The following is a 12,910-nucleotide window of genomic DNA, read 5'->3' as shown; positions in this document are numbered from 1 at the left end:
TTTGATTTTACAGGCTCATAAGTGGAAGGGACTTGCCTTGTAACAGATGGAACTTTGAACTTGGACTTTTGAGTTAATGCTAAAATAAGTTAAGACTTTGGGAGACTGTTGAGAAGGCACGATTGATTTTGAAATGTGAGGACATGATATTTGGGAGGGGATGGGGTGGAATGATATGGTTTGGCTGTGTCCCCACCCATATCTCATCTCTGAATTGTAACTCCCATAATTCCCACGTTTTACGGAAGGGACCTGGCAGGAGGTAATTGAGTCATGGGGCAGGTTTTCTCCGTGCTATTCTCATGAGTGTGAATAAGTCTCCCAAGATCTGATGGCTTTGTAAAAGGGCAGTTCCCCTGCACATGCTCTCTTGCCTGTTGCCAGCCATGTGAAACTGAGTCCATTAAACATCTTATTCTTTATAAATTCCCCAGTCTTGGGCATGTCTTTATTAGCAGCATGAGAGCAGACTAACACAAAACACAACAAGGAGGTCCAATGAGAGGGAAACTCCCCAGGGAGATGTGGTGGCTTCTTCACGTGTCTCAATGTGTATTTGGGGGCTGGACCCAGATAGGAAGATATGATGAATGGTCCTAGGGAAATTGTCCAGGCCCTGTCCGCAGAACAGAAGCTAGAGCTATCCTGGAGAAAACGTCAAATTTGTAGGGAAAATTGACAAACTTTTATTTAGTTTGTAATCATCAGCACTGCAATTCAGTTTGGTTGTGCTTCACATCCAGCCCAAGCTTTCCTAAATCCCCTGTCACATTCTATCCCATCTTAGCCCATGCCCTGGCTCCTTTCTCAGCAGGGCTTCCCCAGTGCTCTCTGACTCACTTTCCTCTGAGAAGTAGCAGTAGCAGAAAGCTTTCTGTGTCCTTCACTGGCTGCAAGGTGTGACAAGGAGAAAGGTTATGTTTCAGAAGCCTTTGCAGCTTCAGGTAAGATTAGAATGGCTGGTCTCTGGGAAGGGACAAGTTCCAGAGAGGGTACAGATTGAGAAATTAGGAGTGGGGGCTTTTATAAACTGTGCCCCAACTTCATGAAGGAATGAGGGAGAGAGAGCTCACGGGCTGACTCCATAGGGAAGGCTGGATTGGGGGATGACTAATGCAATTGCCCATTTGGAATTTAGCTTAGGAGATGAAAAGAAATAGACCAGAGGTGACAGTCTCAAAAATTCTATTGTTTGTTCTTTGTTTGTTTGTTCCTGATCCTCTCCTAGTCCAGTGGTGGGAGAGGAGCTGGAGTAAGGAGAGTGGAGAGAAAGAGAAAGGAAGGAGAAATAAAAAGAGACTTGAAAAAGAAAGGGAGTCCTAATGCAGGCATGGTCAGTAAAAAGTAAATAAATAAATATAACTCAAAAAGAAAGGGGGTATGTGAGAACACCAAGGATTGTGGCTAATGTGATTAACCCTGGCCTAAGGACAAGATGGGATATTAATTTTGATCTCCCAGACTTAGGATTGCCATGAAAATACTTGGTTGAGAGGCAGGGGCTAGACAGTGGGGAATGGAAGGCAAGTGTCTGATTCCAGAGGAAAGCAGAGAGTTAGCAAGGTAGGAGGAGAAGAGCTCTCACCTGAGAGATCATAGTCCCTGGCTTGGGAAGGCCTAATGCAAGAACAGGGAGAAGAAACCACCAAAAAATTGGTCTAACCAGCTGACAAATCACTGCCATGGGGTGGCTCTGAGCTGTGCTGTGTCTCTCTCCTTCCCTGGCCATGGCCCCACCCTCCCCATGTGGTTGGACATTCTCACCACCAGGACGTCAGGAGGCATAGAGTTTAATTCAGGCTCTTCGACCAACTAGTTCTGTGGCTCCTGCTTAATCTCCAGAAGCTTCGTCTGAATATTCCTTTCAGGGAAAGCACACCAGCTGGCGTCATGGTGGGGAATATTTTTTCAGATCCTAAAAGACTGAGAAACTGTCACAGCCAAAAGGAGCCTAAGCAGACATGACAACTAAGTAGAGTGTAGTAAACTGGATGGGATTCTGGGACAAAAAAGGGGCATTAGGGGGCAACAGAAAATCTGAATGAAGTGTAGACCTCAGTTAATAAAAATGTGCCAAAATTGGTTCATTGATTGTGACAAACGTACCATCCCTAATGTTAGATGCCAATAATAGGGGACTCTTGGTGTGGGGTGTATGGAAACTCTCTGTGCTATCTTTACAATTTTTCTGATAATCTAAAAATACTTTTTTTTTTTTGAGACGGAGTTTCGCTCTTGTTACCCAGGCTGGAGTGCAATGGCTCAATCTCGGCTCACTGCAGCCTCCGCCTCCTGGGTTCAGGCAATGCTCCTGCCTCAGCCTCCTGAGTAGCTGGGATTACAGGCACGCGCCACCATGCCCAGTTAATTTTTTGTATTTTTAATAGAGACAGGGTTTCACCATGTTGACCAGGATGGTCTCGATCTCTTGACCTCGTGATCCACCCACCTCGGCCTCCCAAAGTGCTGGGATTACAGGCGTGAGCCACCGCGCCCGACTAAAAATACTCTTAAATAAAAAGTTTATTTAAAACCTGTGAGTTACATATAGTGTGGACTCAAAGATGAGGACAAGTCCTCTGGAAGGGCCACATTTAAGATACCTCTTTGTGGGTGTGTGCCGGCGCATATATAAACAGGTAAGTTTTCTATGATGAACCTGCAATACTTTTGTAATGAAACACTAATTTAAAGTAAGTTGCATATTATACACCACTTGGAAGAAGAAAGAACGTAAAGCAGCCATTTCAATGAATATGTTTATGAATTCATTTATTGAATCTTTTATTTGACAACATGTACTAAGCTTGCATATAACTGGACCAGGGGTTCTGTGGCAAGAATGAGATAAGCAGAGCCTGATTTTTACAGCTGAGACGCAGCGGGTGGCCTAGTGGAGAGCTGACACACAAGCCAGCAGTAGGTGAGTAAACTGGAGTACAGTGACGACACAGAGGAGGGAGCGCCTGGCTGTGCCAGGGTCAGCCAAGGCTCAACAGTGCTTATGCCTCAAGACAAGAAAACAGCATGGACTTGAGAGCTTAAGCTCTGGAACTGGGCAAGTTCTCTCAAAGCCTCATCGGGCTATTCTGAGGATTAAATTAAAACAGTAAGAAGCACAGAATAAGTTAGTTCCTGATATAGTAAGGGGTTATTATGTGCCAAGAACTGTTGTAAGTACTTTACATCTGTTAAACTCATCTAATCCTCTTATCCAATCTATGAGGGAGACACTATCATTACCCCTCATTCTAGAGATGAGGGAGCTGAGGCACCGAGAAGATCATAATCTGTCCATGGATACCAGCTAGGTAATGGTGGGACCAGGGCAGAACCCGGGCAGGCCAGCTGCAGTCTGTATACTGTACTGTCATGCCAGCCACATCCTTCAATGACTAACGCAATAATCATTCTGAAGGGTGATTAAAGGCCACTAGGCAGGTGAGATGATGAAACTATCATAATCTTACAACTTAATAGCCTAGACCTCAGGGGACGTCTCACTGTGATGTAGATTTGAGGTCTTCAGCATATGATGGAAGGGGAGGCCTCTGAGCTGATGAAATGGCCCAGGAGAGCACCCTGTCCAGTGCCAGCACAGGACCTCTGGAGCTCTGAACAGAGTTCAATAGCAACTGTTTTAGTTCAGGTTGCTATAACAAAATGCCACAGACTGGGTGGTTTAAAAAACATACATGTATTTCTCACAGTTCTGGAGGCTGTGAAGGGGCTGGCAGATCCAGTGTCTGAGGAGGGCTCTCTTCCTGGTGTGCAGATGGCCATCTTCTTGTTCTATCTTCACATGCTGGAGAGCAGAGAGAGGAAGCAAACTCTTGTGTTTCTTCTTCTTTTTTTTGAGACAGAGTTTAGCTCTTGTTACCCAGGCTGGAGTGCAATGGCACGATCTCTGCTCACTGCAGCCTCCGCCTCCTGGGTTCAGGCGATTCTCCTGCCTCAGCCTCCGGAGTAGCTGGGATTACAGGCACACGCCACCGTGCCCAGCTAATTTTTTATATTTTTAGTAGAGACGGGGTTTCACCACGTTGACCAGGATGGTCTTGATCTCTTGACCTCATGATCCACCAGCCTCAGCCTCCCAAAGTGCTGGGATTACAGGCGTGAGCCACCCGCGCCTGGCCGTGTTTCTTCTTGTAAGGGCACTAATCCTTTACACGAGGTCTCCACCCTTATAACCTAATTACCTCCAGTTCCTACCACGTAATACCATCACAATGAGGATTAGATTTCAATATATGTATTCTGGGGAGACAAAATCATGCAATCCATAATATTCTGCCCATGGCCCCCCAAACTTCACGTTCTTCTCACATGCAAAATACATGCACTGCATTCCAACAGTCCCAAAAGTCTTAACTGGTTGCAGCATCAACTCTAAAGCCTAAAGTCCAAAGTCTCATTGAAATATTATCTAAATCAGGTGCAATTCATCCTGAGGCAAAATTCCTCTGCATCTGCGAACCTGTGAAACAAAACAAGTTATGCGCTTCAAAGGTGCAGTATGGCTGGATAGTCAGAGGATAGACAGTCCCATTCCAGAAGGGAGAAGCTGGAGAGAAGGAAGGGGTGATGGGGACTCAGTACGTCCAAAACCTACAAAGCAAATCCCAAGAGGTCTTAAGGCCTGAGGATAATACTCTTTGGCTTGATGATCTGTCCTCCAGGCCACTGGGATGGCAATATCACCCACAAAGCTCTGAGAGGCACTGTTGCCATGGCTTCTTTTGAAGGCCCTCCACCCTGCTGAAACCCAGGCAGTTGCCTGATGTTCTGTGAATCACCTTTGGAGGGCCTTCTTCCCATGTCCTTTCCTTCCCTTCCCTCCATCCTCCTCCCTCCCTCCCTCCTTCCCTCCCTTTTTTCCTTCCTCCCTCCCTCCCTTTTTTCCTTCCTCCCTTCCTTCCTTCCTGCCTGCCTGCCTTCCTGCCTTCCTGCCTTCTCTCTCTTCCTCCCTCCCCCTCTCCCTTGTTCCTTCCTGTTTTCTCTGTTTCTCTTTGTCCCAGCTGGCAGTGTTTCTGCTGGTATAATCTCATCTCTATTCCTAATGCTTTTTGAGGTGGCTGATTAAGTCCATGATTCACACCTGCACTAATCTCCTTATCAAAGGGTCAGTCTGCCGCTTCCTTAGTGGTTTCTTCTGAACACACTTTCTCCCTTTCATGTTACAAAAAGGCCGAGAATTTTCCAAATCTTTAAGTTGTAGTTTCTGTTTGCTTAACAATTCTGTCCTTAACTCATTTCTTTCCTCTTGCATTTTACCACAAGCAGTCGGGAGACACCATGCCTCTCCTTCAACATTTTACTTCAAAATCTGCTCAGCTGAATATCCAGAATCATTGCTTGCAAGTTCTACCTTCTACAAAACACTAGAATTTGAACGCAATTCAGCCAAGCTCTTTGCTACTCTGTAACAAAGATGGCCTTTTCTTTATTGTCCTATGTATTCCTTATTTCCATCTGAGACCTCATCAGAATGGCCTTTACCATCCGTATTTTAACCAATATTGTGCTCATGATAACTTATATATTATCCAAAGAATACAATTTCTCTACAGGTCTTCTCTTCTCCTTGTGAGCCCTCAACAGACCTCCCTTTAGCTGTCCCTTTGCAGCAATACAGGTTTTTCGAGCATGTACCTCAAGTCTTCCAGCCTCTACCCATTACCAGTTCCACGGCCATTTCCACATGTTCAGGTATCTGTTACAGCAGCACCCCACTTCTCAGTACCAATTGCTGTCTTACTCAGTTTGGGCTTCTATAACAATTTGCTGTAGAATGGGTGGCTTAAACAGTAAACATTGATTTCTCACAGTTCTAGAGGCTGAGAAGTCTAAGGTCAAGGTGCTGGCAGATCCAATGTCTGGTGAGGGCCCAAGAAGGGCTTGGGTTGTAGTTGGCCACCTTCCCTTGTATCCTCAGATGATGGACAGCAGAGTGAGATCAAGCTCTGTCATGTCGCTTCTTAGAAGAGGGCTCCTCCTTCGTGACCTAATTACCTCCTAAAGACTCTGCATTCTAATACCATCACATTGGAGATTAGGATTTCAACAGGGATTTTGGGCAGGGGCACACATGTGCAGTCCATAACAGGAACCATCTATTATAATTTGTTTCCCAGGAAAGGGGCAGAAACAAGAAAGCCACAAAAAGCAAGGGTCTGGACTGAGCAGTGCCAAAGGGGAGAGAGAGGAGGTGGCAGTTAGTGGATACGCCAGAGGTAGAACTTCTGGTATTCGTTGACCAGTTAGTTGAATTGGGGTCTGAGAGGTTGGGGGAAGTGTTAGACTCTGAATTGTGCAAAACAGACTCTCACTCAAATGCACCAAGCAAAGGGAATGAGGACAAAGGAGAAGCTATAAGCCAGGCCCTCCGCAAGCACGGTTCAGGCACTGGAGGAAGCATTATTAGGAGGTCGCCTCGCCGCCCCTCAGCAGCAGCACGCCATTGGTCTTCCATCTGCTACTGCTCTGTAGCTTGCCGCTCAGGGCTTCTTTTGTCTCACAACTTGCTTCCCCTCAGCTTTCGCAGCCTTATGGCACATGATTTTATATCTGCCTCTCATCTTTCCTCTATGTGCCTTTTAACTTCCACTCCCCACTGGCGAATCGACTTGCTCTCTGAATCTCAAGTTGGAACTTGGAGAGGGAAGGTCTTGACAATTCAGTTTAGATCCATTGTCTCTGGGAGGTAACAGTCTCAGTAATTTGGCTGCCGGTGCTTCGAGTCCAATCAGTGGTGGACAGGGAGGTGCGGTCACTTTGTCTGAGCAGGGCACGCTGTCTAGAAGAAATGCTGTGGGGAAGGGGTGCAGGCATGATAGGCTTTTAGAGGCTGAGCCTACATGGAACCTGTCAGAGAGGACTGCACAGTTTCTAGCCTTAAGAGAGGTTAAGGGACATGGGCAACGAAGGATGAGAAGCCAGTTGGCCTGGTGGATGGAGAGGTCTGAGGCGCAGGTAGAAGAGAAAGACATGCATGGAGGGAGATATCCAGAGGAAGCTGCAAATTCAGGACCGGAATTCAAGAGAGGTCAGCCCTGGGGAAGATTTAGAGAAGAGCACCAGAATGATCACAGAAGTTAGAAGAATGAGGTGCCCTAGACAGGGGCAGATAAAATTCAGTCACCTCTGGGGATAGGAAGGCAAAGGAATAACTGGACTGATTCTTTGTCTTTCTCCGCAGAAGGCCAGATAACCTCCAAAATTACCCAAGGATTCATCATATCAAGGGACAAACAGCTTCCTGCTTCTTCTCTCTGTGTCCTCTCAGGGCTATAGTGTCTGGCCCTCTCTCAAGGTAACTAAACTCTGGAGGCCTGAATCTGACAATGCCCATTGCACCTCCCAAATCAGCTCTAGGCAATGCTCATATACGTTCCCCCTGTATAGTGTCTCTCAGTCACACTTGAGTAAAGCTCATGTACTTTCCCCGTTTCGTATCTCTCAGTTGTACCAGAGTAACTTTCCCCATTTCATATCTCTCAGTGGTACTTGAGTAACGCTCACACACTTTCCCCCGTTTCCTATCTCTCTGTTAAACTCGAGTAATTCTCATATACTTTCTCCCTGTTGTCTTGTATCTCTTAATTAGAGAACTGCCACACATGGTGTTCCAGGCTACTCTCTCAAGAGACTGAGACCAGTTGAATTGGGGTCTAAGAGGTCGGGGGGAAGTGTTAGACTCTGAATTGTTTGTATTTTAGTGTAGATGGGGTTTCACCATGTTGCCCAGGCTGGAGCAATGAGTCCTAAGCTGAGAAGAGACATACAAGTTTGCAAATGAGTTTGAACTCTTTTCTCCCCCATTCCTCCAGGTGGTTCCTTTCCTGACAGAATATCATTAGCAATAAACTCAATAAAATCTGGATTTTTTTCTAACTCATCCAAAAACTGTTACCCAGTATGTGGAATAGCTATTAGCAGTCATTGAACAAAGCCCATTCACCATTTGGAAGGCGCTTTTATTTTCTGGTCTCAGCAGCCCGGGAAGAATGATTGTTGGTAGCCGTGGGCCTAGTTTAAGAACAGAATCACTATTCATATTTATTTAAAGGTTAATATCCCCTATACAGATGTTCAAGAGAAAAGTCAATACGTCTTCTCAGTCCACACTCTTAGACAATTATTACAACAAAATAACCACTTGAAATGAAAATTTTGCAAATTATAAAATAGTCGCTTGATTTTTCACAATGAAAATTGTACAAATTGTTTTTAAGGGTATTTTAAATCTAATTTTGTGTTAATTTAGCTTGCACTAAGTAAATAACATAGATAGAAATGCTTTGAACATATTTGAAAATTTGTTTTCCTCTATTTCCTTTGTTTTCAATTTTCCTGTTTATCCTTTTTCCCTCTGCCTCTCTCCCTTCCCCTGGTTCTTTAGTTATTTCAGATAATTTTGTAAAAGAATCTGAGACCATGGAAAAAATCTTAGAGCTTTTTTGTTGTTATTGTTTGTTTTTAAAAACAATCCTTCTTCATAAAAATCTTCTAGTATGCTTTTCCAAAACTGTACACTCCTTGGCCTCACCTATGGAAAGTTTATTTTAGTAGGTCTATGATATGGCCAAGGAGTCTACTTTTTTTTCCTTTTTTTTTGAGACAGAGTCTCACTCTGTTGCCCAGCATGATCTTGGCTCACTACAACCTTTGCCTCCTGGGTTCAAGCAAGTCTCGTGGCTCAGCCTCCTGAGTAACTGGGACTATAGGTGCATGCCACCATGCCTAGCTGATTTTAGTGTAGATGGGGTTTCACCATGTTGCCCAGGCTGGTCTCTAGCTCCTGAGTTCAGACAATCCTCCCACCTTAGTCTCTCAAAGTCCCAAAGTGCTAGGATTATGGGCGTGAGCCACCGCACCCAGCAAGCCTATGCTTTTAAAAACTTTCCAAGTAATTCTAAGAGGCACTCCCAGCTGAAAACCGTAGCTTTTCAACATATGATGGCGATTCAGTTCATTCACTTGCTCACTCAGTGTGTATAGGGCACATTTGTGAATTAGGCACTATTCTAGATGCTTGAGATCAATCAGAAAACTAAGCTTACAAAAATTCTTGCCTTTGCAGAGCTTACACCATAGCATCTCTTGAAATAAAATAAAATAAAATAAAAAACCCATCCAGAACTCTGCACTGTTCACCAACTCAGATTACACCCATAAATCCTGTGGCCTGTCTTGCACAAAATGTTTGTGGCGTGGTCATAGAAGGCTTATCTATGCCCAGATAAAATATGGAAGGATAAGAGCATGAATCCTAAGACTGAAACCAATGGCAGGTATACAAGAGCCATCATCAACCACTTCCTCCCTCCCCATACTGTCTTCCTGGAGAACTTGCCCTCACTTCCATCTCAGAATTTCTGCTCCCATGGTTTTGCTTAGTAGGTCCTAAGCTATATGCATTGTATCATGGCTGAGCCGCTTGGACCAGGGGCAGACACATGATCTTGCTGGTTAGTCTAATTTTTTTCTGGGGAGTTTAGAATATACACTCAGAAAATTCACGAGGGTTGCTAATTAAAATGCTTGCAAGGGTCTAGTAGGTAACATAATGAGTGATACTTGCCAGGTATAAGGAAACCAATATCACACTGTTACAGTAGACAGCATCTGATCCATGACCTTGGGGTCTGGGATCCTGCTATGAACTGGATGTTTGTGTTCCCCTGGCTTAGTTCATTTTGTGCTTCTATAACAGAATACCACAGACTGGGTGATTTATAAAAAGTAGTTTATTTGGCTCATGGTTCTGGAGGCTGGGAAGTCCAGATGGTGCTGGCATCTGGTGAGGGCCTTTGTGCTGCGTTATCCCATGGTGAAGGGCAGAAGGCAGAAGGGCAGACAAGCATGCAAGACAAAGAGAGGATGGGGGCCAGAGTGTATCCTTTTATCAGGAACCCATTCCCACAGTAACTAACTGCTCCTGTGATAATGACATTAATTCATTCCTAATCAGTATGAAGAGTACTGTTACACTGACAATTTAACTTCCACATGAGATTTTGAGACCATAGTACCCGCCATAATTCATATGTTGAAATCCTAACCCATAATGTGATGGTATTTGGAGATGGGCCTTTAGGAGGTAATTAGCTCGTAAGTGTAGAGACCTCGTGATAGAATTAGTGCCCTTGTAAGAAGAGACATGAGAGAAATTCCTTCCTCTCTCTGTTCTTTGGCATGTGAGAGAACCAGAAAGACAGCCCTCACCAGAAATCAACCATGCTGGCACCCTGGTCTCAGACATCCCAGCCTCCAGAACTGTGATAAATAAATGTTTCTTGTTTGCACCACCCAGCCTGTGGTATTCTTGATGGAGAAGCCTGAGCTAAGACAGATACAATAGAGATGGGCAAACTGGAGAGCACCTGCTCTGTGCCAAGGAGGTGGCCATCATTCAACTCCAGCCAATTGTTGCCACGTGTAATCCCAGGTTGCCAGATTTCCTGATATTTACAGAAGTCTAGAATTTATGTTTTCATATGAAATCTCGAAATAATTATTTTGTATTTGAAAAAAATTTGTGTAGTTCAAAGCAAACACAGTTGCAGGCCACGTCCGTTGTAGCACACCAGTGTGCATCCTCTGGCTGCTATAGCCAGTCTCTGTTGGAAACAAACACAAGAAAGTATGTCAAACCAGAGGCTGAGCATGCTGTGTTTGGTCCACGTGTCCAGGGAAGCAGAGACACCCACACTGCAGATATAAAATAAAAGGGTGGTAATGACAAAAGCAGAGATCAAAACGCAACCAACCAACAAGAAAACAAACTAAAAAGTGGTAGAAAGAGAGACCTGGATCCTGACAACATAGTTTTTATTCTAGTTTTTTTTTTCTAGTCTATACCTTGGGTTCTGTAAGATATCCTTGTTTCCTTATTTTATTTTATTATTCTTGAGACAGAGTCTTGCTCTGTCACCAGGCTGGAGTGCAGTGGTGCAATCTTGGCTTACTGCAGCCTCCAACTCACTGCAAACTTCACTTCCCGAGTTCAAGTGATTCTCCTGCCTCAGCCTCCCAAGTAGCTGGGATTACAGGTGCACACCACCATACCCAGCTAATTTTTGTATTTTTAGGAGAGATGGGTTTTCAGCATGTTGGCCAGGCTGGTCTTGAACTCCTGACCTTGTGATCTGCCCCCTTTGGCCTCCCAAAGTGCTGGATTACAGGCGTGAGCCTCCACACCCAGCCAGGAAGGTGTCTTGAAGCTTATCCAGCTCTAAGGGCTGCTTGGTGTGCTTCCTGCCTTAGCCACCCACATCCTACCATGCTTCTTTCTAGGGGGACTCATCTTACATTTCATGGGTGAGGGTAGATCCTCTTTTTTGCGTTGTTTATTTTCTAACTTGAATTTTTTGCTTTCCTTTCCTTAGATCTGGGTTTTCCTCTATCTGGATTCTCCCAGGTCAGGTCAGATTTGGAGCTTGGACAACATATAAAGGTGCTTCTAAATTACTAGGAGGAACATTGTGAACACGAGAAGTCCTCTCCCCAGAGATGTGGTTTGGAAGAAAGTTCAACAATCTATGCGTGTCATAAGTACTGCAAGAAATTCTAGTGCTGGTGGTCCATGGACCACCTTTGAAACCCCCGTCCATCCTGGCCCAGAGCATCTCTTACTGCTGAACTCCCAGAAAACCTCCCTGGCCCCCTTTTGCTGGGCAACACAAGACAGCTCGGCAGGATTTGGGTTACATGACAAACATTTAGTGAGTGGCCCCACTTGGGCCAGGCAGTCACTACTCTGGAACCCTGCTCCTCCTGCCTTTCCCCGCTCCTTCCTTTTCCCAATCCCCTAGTGTTGCTTCTCACCTCCGGCTCCTTTGCTCTCACTGCCTTCTTGAACTCTCTGAAGCCACTGAACCTCTGAGGCTGGGAGTCCTCTTCTCCTCTAAACTTCTCTTTCCTTAGCTGAGTGGGGACTCAGCCCCAGTAAGTGGGATCCTGGCTCTGATATGGTTTGGCTGTGTCTCCACTCAAATCTCATCTTGAATTGTAACTCCCACAATTCCCACGTGTCATGGGAGGAACCCAGTGGGAGGTGATTAAGTTCTGGAGTTGGGTCTTTCCTGCACTGTTCTTGTGATAATGAATATATGTCCCAAGACCTGATGATTTTAGAAAATGGGAGTTGGCCAGAACAAGCTCTCTCTTTTCACCTACCGCCATCCATATAAGACGTTACTTGCTCCTCCTTACATTTTACCTTCTGCCATGATTGTGAGGCCTCTCTAGTCACAAGGAACTGTAAAACCAATAAAACTCTTTCTTTTGTAAGTTGCCCAGTATCGGGTATGTCTTTATCAGCAGTGTGAAAATGGACTAATACAAGCTCCAAAACTTCAATCAAAAAGAAAGGAAGGTATGTGATTCAGCAGCCCAAGTAATTTCAGAGAGTTAATGAATCTGACCCAAGAAGGAATTTTATATTTCCTAATTAAAAAAAATTTCTCTTTAAGTCTTACACTTTCTGAAAGCAATTCATTTGGGACATTGCTAGCATATGACTGATACCCTGTACTAGAGAAAGAAATATGAATACAAGTAAGAAAGTTAGCATGGAAAGTCCAGTATGTGTGCAACCAGGTCAGAAAGGGATATTTGATGGGATACCTATGAAAACAATGTTTAGAGAAAAACACAGCACTTCATGTTCATAGGGTTAATATTACTCAATAAACCAGTTAAAATTGGTGAGAGATTTCCTATATAGTTAAGTGCAAAAGCAAACTGCAGAACTAGATGCACGTCTATATTCATATATGTAGTTAGCATTTGTGTATTAATAAAAAAGCCTATGCCCCTATGTATGTACATATTTGCTTCCTTGTGCATAGTCTCTGGAAAGACATTGCTTCTGGAGAAGGTAATTGGGTAGCTGAGAAAATTA

General features: G+C 44.5%; 1 long non-coding RNA gene across 1 annotated transcript; it reads left to right on the top strand.

Moving 5' to 3' along the window:
* The first annotated feature begins 833 nt into the window (after window positions 1-833).
* On the top strand, window positions 834-12,425 carry LOC118149214 (uncharacterized). Its single transcript, XR_004736536.3, has 3 exons — window positions 834-944; window positions 7,202-7,315; window positions 11,394-12,425. It is a non-coding gene; the product is annotated as an uncharacterized LOC118149214 (long non-coding RNA).
* The last annotated feature ends 485 nt before the right edge of the window (window positions 12,426-12,910 follow it).

This window comes from Callithrix jacchus, chromosome 18, assembly GCF_049354715.1.
Source record: "Callithrix jacchus isolate 240 chromosome 18, calJac240_pri, whole genome shotgun sequence".
In the NCBI taxonomy this organism is placed as follows: domain Eukaryota; kingdom Metazoa; phylum Chordata; class Mammalia; order Primates; family Cebidae; genus Callithrix; species Callithrix jacchus.
This window is presented reverse-complemented; position numbering and strand designations above follow the sequence as displayed.